Below are 21,235 nucleotides of genomic sequence, written 5' to 3' on the forward strand. Positions count from 1 at the left end.
GTCTTCAAGGGATACTCTGGCCTGTTTGATCCTGCAACTCCGGCAAACAAAGGGCTCGAGGCTCTGTCACAAAAAGAAGTGTAGCCAATGTAAGTGACCCGAATGGCAATCAACATGGCACAGCTGGGGTGTTCCCACGTGACATTACTTCTTTGCCGTGGAAGGCAGGGCTCCTCTGTAGGAATTCCCTCTTGAAGCAAAGGAAACAGAGTCTATGGGGGTGGCCTCATGTAGCCAAGGAAAGCCGTTTATCGGGGCCAGAAACAGAACCCGTAAACTTAAAACATGACAGCTTCTTCGTGACATTATTGGAGAGAGGAGTGAGCAACTCGATTGTGTGGTCCTCAGGCATGGATTTTTACGGATGACGTCATGCGGCAATGTCAAAAAAAAAAAATTGAACCTACCGCTAGAGAGAGAACCACCACTTCTGAGACACAGGGACGGTCCTTTTCTTACCTCAGCCGGAAGCAATGTCTTTTGGGAGAAGCCTAGGAGACTCCATGTCACTTCCCATTTTCCTGGAGAGTGTTATCTCAATGCATCTGAAGGAACCAGCACGTGACGTCAGAGTGCTCAGCCAGGGCAATGGAAGCTGAGCAAGTTGTTCCCGAGAGCTGCAGGAAATGCCTCTTATCTACAACAGCATCTTTACACACAACGGACAACAGCTTGTGCTCTTGGGAAGCAGGGCGGGGAGGATAATAACCCGGTTTATTTGTATACAGGAAGAAATTATGTCGATGGGGGAGTACTTGATGAGCAAGTTCTGACTGGTGAGTTATTACATAGTAAGGAGGACGGTGGGAGTAAACCGGAGTTGAGATGCCGAAGACTCCCCGTTGCAGTTATAAATGCGAACGGATAGCAGAGGCAGGTGGACTGCTGTTGATAGGTTCTGCAGCCAGAGGAAAAGCGAGATGAGGCAGGAACAGAGAACAACAGGAAAGGAGCACCGTCAGAGAGGTCCAGGTCAGATGAGCAGAAAGCAAGGCCAGCATCTCAAAAAAGAACAAGGTACCCTTCAAAGGATACTGGCGAGGATTAGAAAGCATATCAAGAACTGGCCAATGGGACGCGCGTGCGCCCTCTGCTTCATCCGCCACTGCTGCCGCCTCCTTCTGCCACTGCTGGGGCTGCTGTGTGCTCCTTCAGTTAGGAACTGGTGTAGCACCGGCTAAGGAGACTCCGGCACCAGCCATGACCAACAAGAAACCCAAGGAAGGAGTCAAGACTGAGAACAACGATCAGATTAATTTGAAGGTGGCGGGACAGGATGGTTCTGTGGTGCGGTTTAAGATTAAGAGGCACACACCACTTAGTAAACTAATGAAAGCCTATTGTAAACGGCAGGGTTTGTCAATGAGGCAGATCAGATTCCGGTTTGATGGGCAACCAATCAACAAAACAGACACTGGTGTATTTGCACAAGCATATTGCTCTTTTTTTTTTTCTTTTCTTTTCATTTTTTAAAACTAAATGGCCAATGTTCTGTTTTAGTTGACATCAGACAGAGAGGGTCTGGGGAAAGTACTGGTTCTTAAAATATCCCCTTCTACATTAGTGGCATGTTCGTTCAACTTTTTATATTCCAGTAAGTTAGTTTGCTCTCATTGCTTTAACAAAAGAACCCAACAACACAAAATCCTTGCACACCTTGTTCAATAGGGGAATTTTAATGTTCTTCATTTATTGTTGTAAAACCAAGAACAATTTTATAACTTTTGTACACAGCTGTACAAAAAGGGCAACCTGTCTTTGAACAGGGACAATTTACCCTGAAACAAAATGATCCTAGATGGGTTTCCCTTTAAACCATTTGTTGTTTAAATAAAACTCTTGTTTAAAATAGAAGAAGGAGGAGGAGGAGAAGGGGAGCTGGTTAGTGGTGGTGCACACCTTTAATCCCACACCTGGGAAGTGGCAGGTGGATCTCTGTGAGTTCAAGGCCAGCCTGGTCTATAAAGCAAGTTCTAGGATAGCCAGAACTGTTACAAAACAAAACACAAATAAAAATAAAAGAACTGGCCAGGGACCTCCTACAGGGGGCCCATGGTCTACAAAGAGAGAGAGGGAGGGAGAGAGAGAGAGAACACAACCCTTCATGCTTAAATTCTGAGGTAAGTTTGCCCATCTCACACTTTCGTCCTTCTCACTGTTCCCACCTTGTATGACATCATGGAAGACGACCAGGAACCAAGATGTCTGATTCACGGAAGGTTAAAGCTGCCTGGGACCCTTGATGGCTTGTAACTGGGAGGGTCAGTATGGCTTGCAAATGCCCACAGCAATCGAGGTGTTACCTCACGGTCTCCATCTCCCCATGTGTTTTATGTATTAATTTAAAAAACGTGGAGGACTCCCATCCACACTGATGTTAAAGCCTTGCACCTTCAGGAGAACATGTGCCACCCTGCACACCCAGCAAAAGTTTGTGCTAAAGCAAACTGCAGCGCCAAGGGAAGCAATTAGCAAATCTCTGAATTCTTCTGATTGCACCTAAATTCCAAAAGCTAATTGGCTAAAATGTTTTTCCGTAATTAGAAGCAATTAATACATGAAACTAGGTTTGCATTTCTCGATTGAAATCTCCAACTTCATTTACTAATGGTCTCTAATGGCCTGTAATCATAAGGTACACACAATTACAAGGGAATTTTTTTTCAAAGTGTTGGAATGGAAGACTGTCTGAATTTATGAATTATTCTTCCATTGCTGACTACAGAGCCAAGGTCAACTGTAAAACGTGTCATGTGTGCACATGCTTGCTCAAACACTCCCAAGGGAGTGCATTTGTGACATTTGACCCCTTCTGGATTTGCCGCTCTCTGCACCCAGGACGCCACAGACACCTAAATCCTCAGATGGTCACGTTCCTTGTAACTCATGATGTGGCATTGGCATACAGCCTGTACATACCCTACTGCAGACTTTAAATGATCTTTATATTACTTACTGCTTTAAATCATCTTTACAGGACTTATATATTTATACAGCATAAATGCTACAAAAATCGTTATTCTGTATCAGTTTGGATACACATACAACCTTTTTTAAATACTTTTGACTGAAAGATGACTCAAGAGTAATTCGAAATCGAATTAGCTCATGGATGTGAAACTCACAGCTGGACTGCTCTCTCATGACCTCTTCCTGAGAAGATGTCTCTCTTGTTTTCCTGAGTCAAGCTAGATACTCCCAGCATCAAAGTCTTCTGAAATCCATCTGTAAGACACAAGGCCAGGGGATAGCTCAGTTCTTAAAATGCTTGTTATGCAAGCATAAGGACCTGCACTGGATTGCCAGACCCATGTAAAAATCTGATTAGGGTGGCATGTGCTTATAATTTCAGCACTTGGGAGGCAGAGGCAGGTGAATCTTTATGAGTTTGAGGCCAACCTGGGTCATGTAGAGAGACCCTGACACCAAAACAACAAAAAAGATTTCAATTTAACAGACGTGCCACATGCTCTTCAAAGCGGTCATGGTTCTGCCTTGTTCGTGTCTCCACCATCCTATTCTTGGAGGTCAGGTGTTTTGGTTAGTTTTATTGTCAACTAGACAAACCTGGAAAGAGGGAGTCTCAACTGAGGAATTACCTTCATCACAAGGGCTTGTTGGGTATATCTATTGAGGAATTTTCTTGGTTGCTAACTGGTGTAGGGTCCAGCCTACTGTGGGAGGTGCCACCTCTGAGCAGGTGGGCTTCGGTAGTATAAGAAAGCAGGTTGGGTAAGCTGTGAGGAGCAAGCCAGTGAGCAGCATCCCTCCATGGCCTCTGCTTCAGTTCCTGCCCTGACGTCCTATGCTGATTTCCTCCGTAATGGAAGTAACCTGTAAGCTGTTTCCTCTCTAAGATGCTTCTAGTCATGTGTTTACCATTGCAACAGAAAACCAACTACAGTAATAGGTAAGAAAAGGGAGAACAGAGCTGGGTACTTGCATCGTGGTAACATATACTTTGCTTGCAAGTTTATCGTGCAGCTTTTGATAAACTGGGAGTTAGATTATGTTAACCGGCGCACAGCAGCATCTTCCTGACAACCGGAATGGAATCTGGGAGGGAAAAGTGGTGCTTAAGACAGACAGAGGATGATTCAATAATCCTGGGTGGCAAGTGAAGGCTCAACTTTAGGAGGGTTTTCAGAGTCAAGGTCGAGGCAGGGTTCGATGGAGGGATAGGATAATACCTGAGATCATTCCCTAGCCGGATGGTCATCACCCCTAAGTAAAATCCCAAGTAAGTGAGGCAGAAGAGATGGCTCAGCAGTTAAGAACTCTGGTAGCTCTTACAGAGGACTCGACATCAATTTACAGCACCTATATGACAGTTCTTAGCACACACATGGTGACTCCTTACAGTCTATAGTTCCAGTCCCAGAAAGTCTGATGCCCTCTTCTGAGCACCATGGGTACTAGGCATACACACTGTGCACAGGCAAGACACACACATAAATTAAAAATAGATTCATCTTGTAGGAAGTAAATAAATGAGAAATAACAATAAGAATACCAGAGAGGGTGGGAGCAGAGGTGATATTTTATTATTTTAAAAATAAACTTGGGGCTGGAGAGATGGCTCAGAGGTTAAGAGTACTGACTGCTCTCCCAGAGGTACTGAGTTCAATTTCCAGCAACCACATACATGGTGGCTCACAACCATCTGTAATGGGATCTGAAGCCCTCTTCTGGTGTGTCTGAGGACAGCGACAACGCACTCATATACAGAAAATAAATAATTCTTTTAAAAAAATAAACTTAAAGGGTATTGGTTTGGAATTTTATTCACATTTGCAAAATTCCTTTACAATAGCAGCTACATCTGTATTTTATTAATTACCTAGAAGAAAGTACATGCTTGCAAAAAAAAATGGCCACTGCTTCCTTTTTCCCTCAGTTATAATTTTTTAAAAAGATTTATTCTCCTTTTGTGTGTATGAGTGCTTTACCTGCAAGTATGTGCACCAGACAAGGGCATCAGGATTCTCTGGAACTAGATTTTTTGTTTGTTTCAGGCGGGCCTTAAACTTGGAAATCCATCCCTGTCTACCTCCATATACGGGGATTAATGGTGTACACCACCGTAACCAGGTTCACTATCTCTCAAGGTTTCAGGAAGCAAGTCTATAAAACCCTTCCATGAGGCCCTGCAGGCCTCACCTCTTAGACTCCCTATCATTAGCTAATAGCACCAAGCTTTTGGCACGTGCTAGTTAGCTTTTTCAATTGACTTGATATGAGCTATGGTCACCTGGGAATAGGGATTCTCAAATGAGAAAACACCTTCATAATGTTGCCTTATGGGTGCTGAGCAGCGGTGGCTCATACGTTTAATCCCAGAACTCTGAAGGCAGAGAGGCGGGTGGATCTTTGTGAATTTGAGGCCAGCCTGGTCTACAGAGCAAGTTGAAGGACAACCAGGGTTACACAGAAAAACCCTGTCTCAAAAACAAAACAAAACCCAAAAAAATCATTGGCCTATGTGTAAGTCTGGGAGGTGTTTTGTTTTAATTAATGATTGATGTAGGAGAACCCAGCCCAATGTAGGTGGTGTCACCTCTGGGTAAGTGTTCTGGGCTGAATAAGAAAGCAGGTTGAGCAAAGCCCTGGAGAGCAAACTAGTGAGCAGCACTGCTCCACAGTCACTGCTTCAGTTTCTTCTACCTTAGCTTCCCTCAGTGATAGACCATAACTGGCACATGAAAGAAACCATGTGTCCTGGCTGGTTTTGTGTCAACTTGACACAAGCTGGCGTTATCACAGAGAAAGGAGCCTCAGTTGGGGAAATGCCTCCATGAGATCCAGCTGTAATGCATTTTCTCAACTACTGATCAAGGGGGGAGGGCCCAGCCCACTATGGGTGGTGCCATCCCTGGGCTGGTAGACCTGGGTTCTATAAGAAAGCAGGCTGAGCAAGCCAGGGGAAGCAAGCCAGTAAGTGACATCCCTCCATGACCTCTGCCTCAGCTCCAGCTTCCTGACCTGCTTGAGTTTCAGTCCTGACTTCCTTTGGTGATGATCAGCAATGTGGAAGTGTAAGCTGAATAAACCCTTTCCTCCCCAACTTGCTTCTGATGTTTTGTGCAGGAATAGAAACCCTAAGACACCATTTCTTCACTAAGTATCTTTTGATCATTGGTGTTTATCACAGGAATAGAAACCTAGCTAAGACATGGGAGGCTACTCAGAATCCCCACCATAACATGGGCATATTAGAAACAATTTCAAAGACTATACAAGGAATATGATATGAACAGAAGAATGTACAGAAAAATGTATAAGCATCATATAGAGATGAGTCGGGAGTACTAAGCTATGCTTCGTGAAGGATTGAACATTTGATTGGGTATCTATGGGAATCCTGAGCCAATGCCCCATGGATTCCAGACTAGGGCTTGGATTCTTTCTACTGCTGCCACAGTGGCAGACTTTTCAAAAGGATGTTCTGGATAGGAAGAAATAAACCAGAAACACCGAGCTGTGTTTCTAGCCCAGGCACACAGCCTGGGGGTTTAGGAAGGCTGCAGATGTGCCACAGCTTTCTCTCCTGAGTCCGCTACATCAGGAAGTTTCTGTTTAAGGAGGATACAGAGCAGTTATAGGGCAATTGGCACACCTAGGGATGCTTGCCTGGAAATACAAGATGTGTTGAAAATGCATACACCTCGGCAACAATAACAGGATGATGACCCAGCCTGACCCCATTATCTTTCACATCTTTCCTACACTTCCAGATGGCTCAACAACCTGACAGAGAATGCCCTGACTATTTGGGGCCTCTTCTGGCAGGTACATGGATACAGGACCAGGAGCCTGTGAAGAGATCACCACCGTCTACTCAGTGCCCAGAAAGGGTGACATATGAACCCTCGCTCCCCCAGGGGGCCGCACAGATCTCCAGCAAGTGTTTTCAACATCAAAGTCCCAAAGACATAACGTACAACTCCAAAATTTATAGGACAGACAGGCACGCTGCCCAGGTCATTCTAAGATAAAATGACCACAAAACATGGTGTACAACTCCAAATTTATAACAGACACACTGCTTAGCTTCACTCTAGGGGAAATCACCACACCAAACCCTTGTTCAAGAGAAGTGAGAGCCATGACTAAGGATCTCATCCCCAGAACGACAAAAGAAAGGTCGCCTTGGCTAAATAAGTACTATATACATTAGATACCGCATACATCCGAGAGAGGCACGGGACCATCACGGATGCCATTTGTGGCAGTTTGATCACCTGGAAGATGAGGAGTTTGTGTATCTTTAGGAGCCGTGTAACATCTACTGAAATCAAAAAGATCTTCTATGCTTTAATCAAAAATCAGTTCATCTGGCTGGCAGGATAGCTCAGTGGGTAAGGTAGAGGGGGGGCTTTATTCTATTTAAGGGACACCTCAGAATTTCTAATAGACTTATAAGAAACTAAGCACTGGATAGGAGGGGGAAAATGCAAATATATATATAAAATATGATGGGGTGCATTTTTTTAAAGGAGAGTATTATAGTCTAATGTTTGAGGGAGAAAAATGATCAAGAACAGAGCCAAAGATCAGAGAGGGTATGAGGATTTTGATTATAATCACGTCATTCATACAAGGAGAACTATGCTATGCTGGTGTTTATTAAACTGTCCTATACGCAGCATGTCCTGAGTTCATTAGGCATGTGGTGTGTGTGTTGCATGTATGCGGTATTTTAAATTATTCTGCTCCAAACAATCCATTGTCACAGGCAGCAGATTTCTAAGAGATTTGATGACTTCCTTCCTCCTCTTGCTTTCCTGCTCCCTTCCCCCTTCCAGTTCGGTCTTTCCTTTCTCCCTCCTTCACAAGCTGGCTTGTCTAAGCAGCTTTTCTCCCTCCGTTTCTAGCAGTCAGCAGAGTGTTGCCCCGTGGACAACTCGGTGGAAGATCGCGTACTGCGTGGGAGATGGAGGCCTCAGAGCTCCAGATGCCGCACGAGGTCGGACTGGGCTCGCGGCTGTCGCTACAAAGGGACCGCTGCACATGGCAGGCCAGCAGATGCCAACAGACAGCTTTTGTGAGTCCTTCATGTTAATTAACTTTTGTGAGAACCTTCATGTTAATTAACTTTGCTTGGGTTTTCCCTCGACTTGAAAGCTTTGGAGTGGTTTGTTTTGTAAAATGCTTTGACTCCAGGGAGAGCTGCTTCAAGGGGGGAAAAAGTGAGAAACAATGAAAGGGAACATTTTTAAGTGGGCTTTGCTTACCAGGAAATTTCTTCCCTCGGCTACGTCTGTCCCCTCCCCCACCAGGGCTGACTCCACCATCAGAAAGAATTTTAATGGCCCTTTTCTTAACTCTAAAACACTAAACCAGAAGCAGACCTCCGCGGCAGTGGGAGCTTTGGCTCTTCTACACAGGTGCAAGGGTGTGCGCCCGCGCATGCGCACAAGAGCACTCTTCAACACGAAGTACGAACAGCTTCGCAATAACTTAACGGAACTCAGTGGAAAAGGAAAACGGAGCTAGAATTTCAGGATAGTTCCGATACTTTTAAAATGTGTCTTTTCCGACTCTTAGAAACTAGGGTGAGGTATAGGTCAGCGCTCTTGGGAACTCATTCACGGTGTTTGAACTGGTTGTTAAAAGACTCAGGATTTTAAAAATGAAAAAGAAAAAAAAAGAAGATAAAGAAAATACGAACAAGTGGACGATCATGTTAGCCACCTAGTGCTCAGACCACAGATTGGATTTTTTTTCTTTTTTTTTTTTTTTTTTTTTGGCCTCTAACATTTTACTGAGGATTTTTTAAATGTTTGCTAATTGAGACATGATCTCTCTCTGTGTATCCGTGGTTGGCCTGGAACTCTCTGTAGTCTAGGCTGACCTTGAACTCAGAGATTCACTACCTCTATAATCCTAGACCTGTCAATAATACCTAAGTTTATTCTTAAGATTTTGTTTTAATATTTATTTTATTTATATGAGTACATTGTAGCTGTCTTCAGACACACCAGAAGAGGGCATCAGATCCCATTACAGATGGTTGTGAGCCACCATGTGGTTGCTGGGAATTGAACTCAGGATCTCTGGAAGAACAGTCAGTGCTCTTAACCACTGAGCCATCTCTCCAGCCCCAAGATTTGTTATTTTTATGTGTATGGTTCTTTTGCTTGTCTGTATGTGTGTCCAACGCAAGTATACCTCATGCCAGAGAAGACCAGAAGAGGGTGAGAGAGTAGATATTAGACCAACTGCTGGCAGTGTACGTGAAGAGGGGCGGTGGCTGCATAACAAAGGCGGCAAATTTCCAAGATGGCAACTTTGGTCCCCAACTAGGAGTCCCCTGCTGATGGACTGGCTCAATAAGTTCAAGGCTGGATTGGGACATGTCACACAGTAGTTATGAATCAATAAACCATGCTATATGTCTTCAAACCCACGAACTCAAATATTAGAGAAGGAAAACTGCCCCAAGGATCAAGACCTCTAGCCCTTCTGCTTTGGCTAGAAAGACCTCTAGTCTTTTCTGCTGTGTCTGTTGCATGGGCGTTTCCTCAGTCTCCAAAAAACAAACAAATCAAATCAAAACAAAACAAAAAACCCTAAACAACAATAACAACAAAGAGTTGCAGGTAAGTCTGAAAGGCATTTTCTTAATTAATGGTTAGTAGAGAAAGGACTCATTTAGGTCTCAGGGATGGACTCAGTTAGCCTTGATGGCAAGAGTGTTTACACAACTGGGCCGCCTTGTTAGCTTTCTCTGTTGGGAATTGGGGAAAGGGGCCATTTTCCATACATTCTGGCAAAATTCTACCCATGTGTTGATAATCTTAGTGAGGCAGAATTCAAATTCAACAGACTAAATTTTGGCAGAAGAATATAGTGTAAAATTTAGACTATGGCATGGCTATCCCTCATTCAATGTATTGACGTTTGTAATGAAAACATAACATTGAAAGACACGAAAAATACATGCAATTCATATAAAAAAAGAAACCCAAATAAAAGCATTAAAAGACAAGGTAGATAAAGAGAGTTTCATCGGGCACCTGCCCCTTTTAAAGAGATCGGCAGCTTTAAGAACAAAACCTTATGTTTTACATCAGAAAAAATAGGCAAGGCCACCCATTACAGCCGCCATCTTGTAAAGAGAAATTTGACTGGAAGGAGAGAGACTGAACAAACAATGCCATCAGGGAGAACATTTTCCCAGGTTCGGCACCGAGGGGCCATTGCAAGAGTGACCCAAGGCATCCAGGAGAGAAACTTGGGATCATCTGCATACTTCTGGGTTTGCAGACACTCAAAATAAGGGCATGGCAACTTGGAGGCTTGCCCCAAGGCCAGCCAGTATGTGACAGGATCTAACTCCTAGCAAGAGGCTTTCAAAGATGATTGTGTGAAGGAGAAATCTAAATCATAGTGCAAACTTCAGGGGACTGGGATGCCTGTGTTGTGGGTAATCCACTATGAAGAACTGCAAGCATTGAGTAGAACCAGCCTTTTCCAAAGGCTTCATGAGCTGCAGATGGCAGAAGGAGGGGTGGAGCTTTCGAGGCCACTGGAGCCCAAATGGTGCCACCTGCATGCCAGACAGGGAGCCGAGGGGGTCAGGGTTTACCCTGCTGAGCTTCGTTCTTGCTTTTGTCTGATCTTTCCTTCCTATTCTTCTGTTAGTACCCCTTTCCAAAAAGGGGTGTTTGCTCTGCCCTGTTGTGTGCAGGAGGTATACAACTTGATCTTTAAAACAGAGCAGAACAGAAGCTCCCGGCTGGGAGATTGCTTTGAGTCTCAGACGAGGCTTTGCACTTTTGAACGCTGTTAGACCTGTTAAGTCTGCGGAGACTTTGGAAGTTGGATAAATGTATTCAACCATTATGAGCTAAACACACATCTTTGGAGCTAAGCACAGAATGTTACGGATTAAAGTTATATGCTAGAGTTTCGGGTTGCCAAAGGGTGGACTTGTAATGGTTAATTCCAACAGAAACTCCCAGGACATTCATGAGGAACATCTCTGGTTGCGTTTGTGAGGGATTTTCCATAGAGGATTAGCTGAGCCAGCAAGACCTGCTCTGAATGTGTGTGGTATCACTACTCCGCAGAGTTCTGGAATGAATAGAGAGGAGAAAGCCACCAGCGTGCCAGCATGTCACCATTTCTGCTTCTGAAGGACCCACGGAGATATGAGTGAACAACCTTCTGTGACCTGGTGCAGAGCTGGGTCCAAATTTTTATTAGATTTAATTATTTATTCTATGTGAGTACACTGTAGCTGTCTCCAGACACACCAGAAGAGGTGTGTCATTGCAGTTGGTTGTGAGCCATCGTGTGGTTGCTGGGAATTGAACTCAGAACCTTTGGAAGAGCAGTCAGTGCTCTTAACCGCTGAGCCATCTCTCCAGCCCCCTGGCCATGTCGGATTTTAACCCCGCCTGCCACGACACACTATATCCACAGAACTGGAGACATGATGAACCCTTCCTCCCTAAAAACAAAAAGGTGTTCAATAACTAGCTAATTTTACCCCAATATGAGGATTTGTGCCCACATTTGTGTTTACCTAGATGTCTAGCACTGATTCGTGAATGAATTCATTAATCTGTTGTGGTTTATACCTCTATCTTTTGTATCTTTAGATAGTTCTCCCAGGCCGATTTATTTTATATCATGAAGCCTCTTGAAGTAGCAACACGCCATAAAATCACTAATTTCAGCAAAGCACATGTAATCTACAATGAGCAACCTGGTGTAGGCGGTTCTCTGTGGGCTCACCTGTTCATCCAGCCATTCTCTCAGCCTATACGCAAACATTTTGAGCACAAAGTCAAAGTCTTCTAAGGATTATGGATTTGGGGACTAGTTCAGCGGTTGGATGCTTGCCTGATATACAGAAAGTCCTGGGGGGAAAGACAAAGGAAGGAAGGAAGGAGGGAGGGAGGGAGGGAGGGAGGGAGGGAGGGAGGGAGCAGAGGAAGATGGGAGGAGAAATCTGACATGGACCCTGCTGTGAGGTGCACTGATCGCCAGCTCCTTGCTTTTCTGCCTTCAGGGCTGATTTCAGCCTGGATCCTGATTTCAGCTCTGTCTGTAGCAAGACAGAGCAAGTGTGTAGCAAACTGCACACCTGATTTCCGGTTTATGCCTCTGTCTTTTGTATCTTTGGGTGTTTCTCTCAGACACTAAGTGATCAACTATTTTAGGCATTGCTGCCATTCTGATAGCCAATCGAGGATGTTCATCCTCTCTGTTACCTGTTCTGAATGGCCTTAAATGACAGCCATTGCCCCACAGACCCGGGAAATAATGCTAGTTTTTCTCCCTAACTTACAAGGGGATGTTTTTAGTAGGATACATAAAAGAAGGCAGAGCTTTGAATTCTGTCTTATTAAAGGATGTGTTTGCAGAAAGGCTGTGATGTTATATATAGATTTTTGTTCACAGTTATCTTCTGGTAATAGGAAAAGTTAGTGGCTAAGGTAATTGGGCTTAAGGTTGTTTGTTGGCATCGACATTCCACATGGGAATTCTGGAACTGTAAAAGGGGTGGTATGAATGAATGCACAGATGCAAACATGTCTTGGGCTTGTTAACAATGTGATTTTCTTGCATAGTTTTTTTTCTTCTACAGTATGATATGGGATCCATTCAGTGCTTTGAACTAATACAAGATACTTGGATCATCTTGTAGGTTTTCTCTCTTCTCATGATACACTGGCCAACATACCCTATAATTACAAATGCCAGTATTTTCAGTTTCCTTAGTTTCCTGGGTGAAGGTGAAATAGTTCTATTTCCTAACTTTATTGGTATGGACTCTTAGCCACTCCTCAACTGAAACAACAAATTACAAACTGTCTGGCTTGGGTTTAGGGAAACACACAGAGAAGCAGGCCTACCAAAGCCCAGCTACTGAGACTAGGGACAAGCATTAAAAGGTGCATGTGCCTTTTTTTTTTTTTTTTTTTTTTTAATATTTACAAGTTCCTGTATGTTACTTTTTTCAACCACTTTTTAAAAATTTAATACTACATATATCTGCACACAAAAGAAAATATAACAACTAGAAGAATTAAAGAGAATTTAATATATTCTTTGTGTTTTTATACATTTCCCAAAACTATTTATTCTTTTATTTTTGTGATTTTTGTTTACGTTTATGGGTACGAGTGCTTGCCTAAATGTCTACATTCATGTGTGAGTAGTGCCTACAGAGACCAGAAGAGGGCATTGGATTCCTTGGGATTGGAGCTACAGTTGTTAGCTGCCATGTGGGGGTGTTGGGAATTGAACCAGGTCCTCTGGAGTATAGTCAATGCTTAACCATTGAGTCTCCTCTCCAGCCCCAGCCAAATAGTATCTTTCCAATGAGTGCAAATTAATAATAATAATAAAACTACAAAAAGTATTTCCTTTATTGACTTTTGTAAGCATTACAGAACAATCTTGAAACTTCTGACCTATCAGCTTCTAGCATCTTATTTTCTTTTTGTTTCTCTTTTCTTTCTTTCTTTCTTTCTTTCTTTCTTTCTTTCTTTCTTTCTTTCTTTCTTTTTTCCTTCCTTCCTTCCCTCCTTCCCTCCCTCCCTCCCTCCCTCCCTCCTCCCCTCCCCCTAACCCCTCCCCCTCCTCCTCTGGTAATGGTGGAGCTAGAAGTATTGTGCCCTCTCCAGGCTGCAAGGTGAGATCCACCAATAGTGTGGTAAAACTTGTGGCCTTTTCCAGGGCCACGACTCTTGCGACCAGCCGATGTCAGCCCACGAATCTCTCTCTGCATGTGGACTGGTTTGGTGATCCACTGAATGTCAGGATAGCTTTATGGAACGAATCAATGAGGAGAACCTCACAACATTTATATGTGGAATCTTCACCAACCCAGTAGGAATTCAGGACTCTCAAAGCCCCACAAGGGTGCCCAGCTCTCTCCTGAGCCACAGACTGAAGGCTTTAGGCAAATTTCAGCTGGATAACACCATGGTGGACAGGCTTGCCATGAGTTGCATCCTTAGGAACCGGGTGTTTGCGAACACCATGGCAGGCACGAATCCTATAAATGACATAGCTTTGCTTAGCTTTGTATTCCAGCCTTTGTGCTTTATCAGGCCGGGTGGGGCGGGGAGCCCTGTGCAGCGCAGAGAGCTGGCGGTATTGCCCATAGTGGACCCTCAGGAGAAAGCACATCAGGTCGGACTGTTTCTTCTGTAGCTCCTGGATGTATTTGTACGAAGCCATCTTGGATCACCTGATGGCTGCCGCCAGAGGAAAGTGAATCTTGTTATTTTCATAGCTTAAGTAATATTTCTTGGGAAGTGTGAAGATTAACTTAAGACCTTTTAGTCTTCTTTTTAAAATTGGAAATAATTTTGATACAATATATTCTGATCATGGTTACAGCTTCTCAACTCCACAGAGGTCCCTATCTATCTACCTACCTATCTATCTATCTATCTATCTATCTATCTATCTATCTATCTATCTAATCTCTCTCAAATAGACAAATAGAAAACCAAACAAGCTAGAATAATAAACAAAAAAGCACAAGAAACATATACACAAGATCTCTGTCTCTCTGTCTCTCTCTCTCTCTCTCACACACACACACACACACACACACACACACACACACACACACACAAACGCCATAAAACCACAAAGTCAGGAACAATAAAATACAAGCAAAGTACCAGTAAGCTTTAAAAAAAAAAAAAAAAAAAAAAAAAAAAAAAAAGCAGAATGATAACTTTACCACATATGTGCACTGCCATCAAACACCAGAAGAGGGCGCAGATGCCATGGAACTGGAGTAACAGTTGTGAGCCACCATGTGGGAGCTATGAATTGAACCCTGGTCCTTTGCCAGAACAGCCAGTGCTCTTATCTATTGAACCATCTCTCAGGCTCCTTTCAGCCTTAACTGTTTTAACATCTTCCCCATTCTTTTCTATTTGCTTTGCATTGTCTCTAAAGGGCAGTCTCAGTCTCTCTCTCTCTCTCTCTCTCTCTCTCTCTCTCTCTCTCTCTCTCTCACACACACACACACACACACAGTATCTGGGTAGCAGAAAGATGGCCTCCACCTGGTGTTGGAGCCTGAACATAAGTCACCAAGCATGCTAAGCACATGATCTTTCCCTGAGCTAAGCACTCAACCCCTTGTTTAGCTTCTTCCCTTTTCTGACCCCAGCACTCCAATGCTGCTTCTGCGATGATGAATAGTTTGCTTGCTTAAACAATAAGCTGAACATCTAACTTCCTCCCGGGCAAATACAGTATTGTTTCATTTTTCCTGCCATACTTGGTGCTGTGTGAAGTCTCTCCTGTTGTAGGATGGGATGAGCTAGCATGTACTGGTAACTAAAGGGACTGCAGCTCTACCCAAACCTACCTCGTCTTAATCACAGAAGCTTAAAAGCAGCAGATAGTATCTGATAGGGCATCTCTCTGGTTGATTCCATGTTGGGTTGTTCCCTGAACCTTGAACATATGGCTAGTTCAAATCAAGACTTTATTTTTATTTATATTTTTATTAGATACTCTCTGTATTCACATTTCAAATCAAGACTTGTAACAAGTGTGATCGACACCTGTAGCCTCCTTCCTTAGATGTGACTATTAGGAAAATTTTAAATAACATGTGTAATTTGTCTCACCCTGTATTTCTCTTTGGTGCGTGTGTGTGCATGATGTCAGGAGATGGATGATTATGGATTATTAGCCCTGAGCCAACAGAATGCTGGGGGCAGTACCTTGAGTTCAGTGGCCTTGGATGGCAGGACAGTGAGCTATGTAAGATTGGTTCTGAGCACGGTGATCTGATGTAGTTTGTATTATAGTGGGGTGTACTTGGGATCTGTCAAGCCTTCCTTGTTTTCTCTCACTCCCTTGGATTTGGGGTATCTACCCTGCATCTTCCCCCTTCCCCCATTGTCTTTTGGAAATTCACAGCATGTTTGGCCTCTCGGGTACACAGCTGACAGGCAAGGAGTTTACCTGAATCACACCCCAAACGTCACCCATGTCTGGTTTACACTGAAGCCAGAAGGTTGAGAAGTCATTCATATTTACTGATTTAGACAGTAGTTGATACCTCAGGTGCTGGAATAAGTTTCAAACCTTTAGGACAGAATTAATGTAGATAAATTGTAAGAAAAAAAAAAAAAAAACCCATACATTTGAGGTGTCCTGACTCCTTCTGATCCCCTCTGAAGGTGATGCTCCCCAACTCTCAGAGGCAGCTCTCCCCAGAACTTTACCATGTTGCCATGTTGATGGCAGTCACACTCGGGTCTCAGGAGACCAATCGTAGCTCACACAGCAGTGAAGCCAGGGTTCCTGGAGATGTGCCTGGCTAATGCCCCATACCCTTGCTCCTGCCCCCCCCCCCCCCCCCCCCCGTACGCTCTTCAGTTGCCTTTTGTTTACACCTATGTAGTATTTGATCTCCACATACTGCTCACTGGCTCAAGATTCCCCGTTCTCATCTGTCAGATGGGTCGGTTTGAGGCAGTAAAATCATTTCATAGCATTTTAGAGCAGGCCTGGCCCATGCTTGGTGGGGGCTCTTTCCTTCTTTAGCCCTGCCCCACTCCGAGGCAGAACCCTCTTTAGGAAAATAAAGTACCCAACAAGGCTCCCAGGAGCTAAGGGTCCCTGGAGTCAGGAGTGTGACCTGCTCTGGGGAAAGTAGAGGAACAGGCTCCACAACTTTCTTCCTACAGGCAGGGTGTAGCAGGCCCCCTGTGGGGAGAGGGCCTAGGGTCGCACCAGCCTCAGGGAAGCAGTGAATTCAGTCTCTCAACTAATCAGGAGCCAATCAGGAGAGAGCTGAAGCTGCCTCTGGTTCCCTTGGGAACTTGAGAGGGTCTGGGGATGTGTTCCTTCTCTCAGCTGGGAAGAAGCCCGGTGGAGAATTCACCCCTCCCCCATCCCACCCCCCTTCACGCTCACAGCCCACCAGTTCTGGGGCAGCCCTGGGTAGCAGTTTGGGCCTTTCTTTCTGCACACAATTGACTGGAGGGCCCAAGTCTGAGCCATTCAGACACCACATGGAAGGCTGGCTGTTTTTGTCAGTTCTCTCACGGCTTCTAGATGCATCTTTTCCAGCACAGGCGAAATCAACTGGCCTGCTGTCTCCAGGGACAGCTGTGAGATTTCTTTCTGGGGCTGGTGTGTTCCAAAACTTCAAGGTTTTAACATTTCAAGTGATTTTTTTCCCCCTGTGGGTTCCTATAAACACCGAGTTCCCGCTACCTTTCTTTTCCCTCCCCAACCCCCTAAGCTGAAAGTTTCGATTCTTCCATCTATCCATCAACAAATCGTATTGAATGACGGTGCTCAGTGACCCAGGATGCCACCGGAGACAAAACACACCGTACATATTTTCTGGTCTCCCTGGAAAATTAGTGCGAACACTTTCATCAGAGCAGCGAAGGAAAATAAGCAGAGAGCAGAGAAGATCGGCTTTGTTTTTGTTTTGTTTCCCTCAGAGGAGGCTTTGCCTCCCTCAAACAATGACGTTTATATTATTCTTTGCCTGCAAATTAAGCAGATGAGTAGAATTCCTGTGAGCATCAGGCTGGTGTTCTACACACATCTCAGGATGGCCACCTCTTCTCCTGGGTCGTGGTAAATCTGGTCCATTTTTGCCCTGGCTTGTTAAAAGTGACACTTAAAACATTTTAATTCCAACTCATGTCCCATCTGCGCCCCCTTCCCCCAATTCCCACCCTCACCCCTATCCCCAGCTCCATTTCTGTGTCTGATTCTGGGGGGGGGGGGGAATGGTTGGGTTTGCTCTGTACTTTCTCCTGTTAACTTTTCCCTTTATTAAGGAGATAGGATCTTGCCTTCGGGAAAGGAAGCCAGAGAAGAAGTGGGCACTGGGGTTCCCCTGCCACCCCTCAGTTGAACACCCCCACCTTCATCTCTGGCTTTAGGCTGGAGACAACTAATCTCCAACTTCACAGAGTCTTAGATGAAAACGTTTGTGCACTGGGTAGTCTATGCAAAGCAGCAACCCTAAAAGCAGCTGGTAACAGGAATAACTAACACCGCTGGGGAAGCTTGCTGAGAACACCCAGTTGTATCCTACCAACACCTTAGGGGTGTCCACACATCAGGAGGTGGCCTCAATCAAGACAACACATTGATTGAAGACAGTGTGCGTCTTCAATTTATATGTGTTAAGGGAAGGAAGGTTCACAACCTTCTGGAACCTAGAGGACTTTGCTTCAGAAGATGCTGGTGAGACGAAAACAGTGTTTCCGGCAGAGGAGGCACCACTTCCGGTGTTCTATCACGGGTCCCATTTAGAACTTTCTGGGTTTTGTCTTGTGACAGGAAGCAGAGGGTTTTTTTTGTTGTTGTTGTTTTTGTTTTTTGTTTTTTTTTAAATCAGGGACACGGCACAACAAAGGTCTGGGATTCTCACAAAAATACTCATCAGTAGGTTCAGCGGGATGGGATGTGAGCCGGCTTTGGTGGTATAGTTGCGGTCTGGGAGGATGGGGCAGGAGCTGCTCCAGCTCCCAAACAAAACAGCATCTGGCTGAGGCAGAACTGGGTCACAGCTCAGCGCCTTAGCCGATGACGAACTGTGGCCTTGGGCAAGTTGGCGATAGGAATAAATACTGATACAATTCACATGCACCTCACACACGATGCCCCGCCTGTTAGATACTCACACGTTGTTGACAGACATAGTCAGAATGATGCTGTCCTATGAGCGCTTCCAGCATGAGATATGAATTTAAATCACTGTGCTTACTGAACCCCAAAAGCAAAGGCCGTAGAGCAGCAACATGACACCACAGTGGAAAATGCCGTACCATGAAACCCGGCTTCCTGCACAAGATTTAAAATAGTGTGTGGCAGTCCCTGTAAACACATAGGGGTTGTATGAAACAAAAGTGAGTTTCATGCTTAGGCATACTTGTCTAAGCACGTCCCCGAAGTACTTGGTGATGATGTTGTGATCAGGAACGGCTTTCACCTCCAGCAGGAGACAAGGACCCGTGCATCGTTCCATGGCAACGGTCATACATTCCCAGCATGCATTTGGTTCAGTTCCCACCTTCACTTGGGAGCAGTTACATCACAGTTTAAATAGAAGGCAGACCCTCCTGTCCCCCATCTCTCTTTTCTTTTCTCCTCTTTCTCTCTTACCCTTCCTGTTTCCGTCATCCCCAATAAATCTCTTCCACGTGGGACTATATTGGCCAGGTATGGTGAGCCACAGTTCTATCACAACAGATGGTGTCTGTGAATATTCTAGAATCTGGATCTCCACTCTCAAGAAATTTAGATAAGCCTAATCAACCAGTATTCCCATTTTCATAAGCAGATAGCATCTGCTTATCTGCCCCAAGGCGTTTCTTGAAGTCCAGTTGGCTGACCCCAACCTCCTATCTGGCCAGCACTGTTTGACGTCGTAGTACAAAGGGGCATCTTGTTACCTGGCAGATGATTTTTGGTAGCTTAGGAGTGAAGATTCTTGAAAACAGATTTGGCCAGTTATGAGCCTAGAATCAACCTGGTGCTAAGATCATTGCATTGCCCTGCGCAGGTCGCTGGGACATGGTGATCCCAAGTAGGTGAACGGGTTAATCACAGCTCATCAGTTTCCTCCTCAGACAAGTGGCACCTTTCCCCCCTCAGGCAGTTTGGAAAAGAAAATGTCCTTTCGTGGTTGATACAAGGTAAAGGCAGGTACTAGTTAAGGCAAGGCAGTGAAAAAGTAGGGTAGGAATAGAGTTTTGGAAAGGCAGGAGAGATAGAAGAGGAGGAAGAAGAGGATCCATCTCTGTGTGGCTTTAAATAACCACGGGTAGCTATGAACATATTATTATAGGACAATTTGCCTTATCTAAGTGGGCAGATTATACCAGTATCAATTGGCTCTGAGTTTATTGCGTGGACGTTTCATGGAGTGAGAATTTACCGATAGAAATCTGGTTGATGAATTACAGGCTTCTAGAGTTTTGATTTTGTGGGGCTACTGGGAATCATTACAGTAACCACAGGAAGCAGATGCAGGGAATGTGAGCAGCGAGCCGCGGGAGGGTGGACAGGGAGAAACTGACCGTCTCTTTTGTAATATGTACCACAACATCCTTTGGAAAAGAACAAGAGAGTGTGCACAACAACACAGAATTTCAAAGCAGATGTTAAGATTTTTGAACATCAAAATGGTCATGGTCAAGGCTATATTAAACATGGCCTGCATGTTAGACCCATTGATGTATACAAGAAGACACAGACCAGTATGATCATTTGGGTCAAGGATTTTACCCATTTCAGACTAGAGCCTAGGCCCTTTCAGAAAACCTGGGATAACTTGGTCGGCGCTCTCTCTCTCTCTCTCTCTCTCTCTCTCTCTCTCTCTCTCTCTCTCTCTCTCTCATTTATTTATTATATATAAGTACACTGTAGTTGTCTTCAGACACACCAGAAGAAGGTATCAGATCCCATTACAGATGGTTGTGGGCCACCATGTGGTTGCTGGGAATTGAACTCAGGACCTCTGGAAGAACAGTCAGTGCTCTTAACCACTGAGATATCTCTCCAGCCCTTAGTCAGCTCTCTAAGTTCCCAATTGCCCAACGTTTATTGGGAGCAAGGGCAGGTTCCTTACAAACCATCTATTCCAAGCAGTATTCACAGAGTAAGGGAAGAAAATGGCTGATATCTGTGCCTTTCTTCCTTGACTACTATCCTTGGAGACCTCTCTGGCTTTCTTTGCTCCAGGGCTTCTTGTTCTCCTTCAGTTCTTCTCTGAATCAGTTTTAGGCACCTTATATCTTCTGCTTACCTTTCTGGCTCAGTCCCAGGTTTAGAACCCCAACTCTAGCCAGTTCTCAGCTCCTCATGGAGAGAGCAAATCCTATGTGGAGGCCTCGTGTCTCCTGGAGATACTCCTGGTGCTTGAAGTTGTGCAGCTGAGATCTGAACTTTGAACTCTAGGCATGGAGGAGAGAGCAGCTGTTCATTTAAGTGAGGTTTGTGTTTGAGGGAAGTTGGGTACCTGTGTGGAAGAGATGGTTCTATAAATTAGTTCAAGTATATATGCCATTTCTCAGGCTGGGGATGGTATAGCAGCTGTCTGGCATACAGGACAGGGCCAGTAAAACATTCAGAGTGCATTATGCATTTGCAAGCAAAAAAAAACAAAAAAAAAACAAAAACAAAAACAAAAAATAAAACAGCACCCCATGGACACCTATGTTCAGGCACAGATGCATCCATGACCTCACCGTGTACTCATACC

At 44.5% G+C, this 21,235-nt stretch overlaps 1 pseudogene across 1 annotated transcript; it reads right to left on the bottom strand.

Moving 5' to 3' along the window:
* Nucleotides 1-6,512: 6,512 nt before the first annotated feature.
* On the bottom strand, nt 6,513-14,202 carry LOC308434553 (large ribosomal subunit protein eL15-like; annotated as a pseudogene). Its single transcript has 3 exons — nt 13,589-14,202; nt 8,235-8,426; nt 6,513-6,572 (listed from the first exon to the last, which is right to left on the bottom strand). The product of its transcript is annotated as a large ribosomal subunit protein eL15-like (transcript).
* Between the last annotated feature and the right edge of the window lie 7,033 nt (nt 14,203-21,235).

Source organism: Micromys minutus (assembly GCF_963924665.1).
Source record: "Micromys minutus genome assembly, chromosome: 1".
Classification (NCBI taxonomy): domain Eukaryota; kingdom Metazoa; phylum Chordata; class Mammalia; order Rodentia; family Muridae; genus Micromys; species Micromys minutus.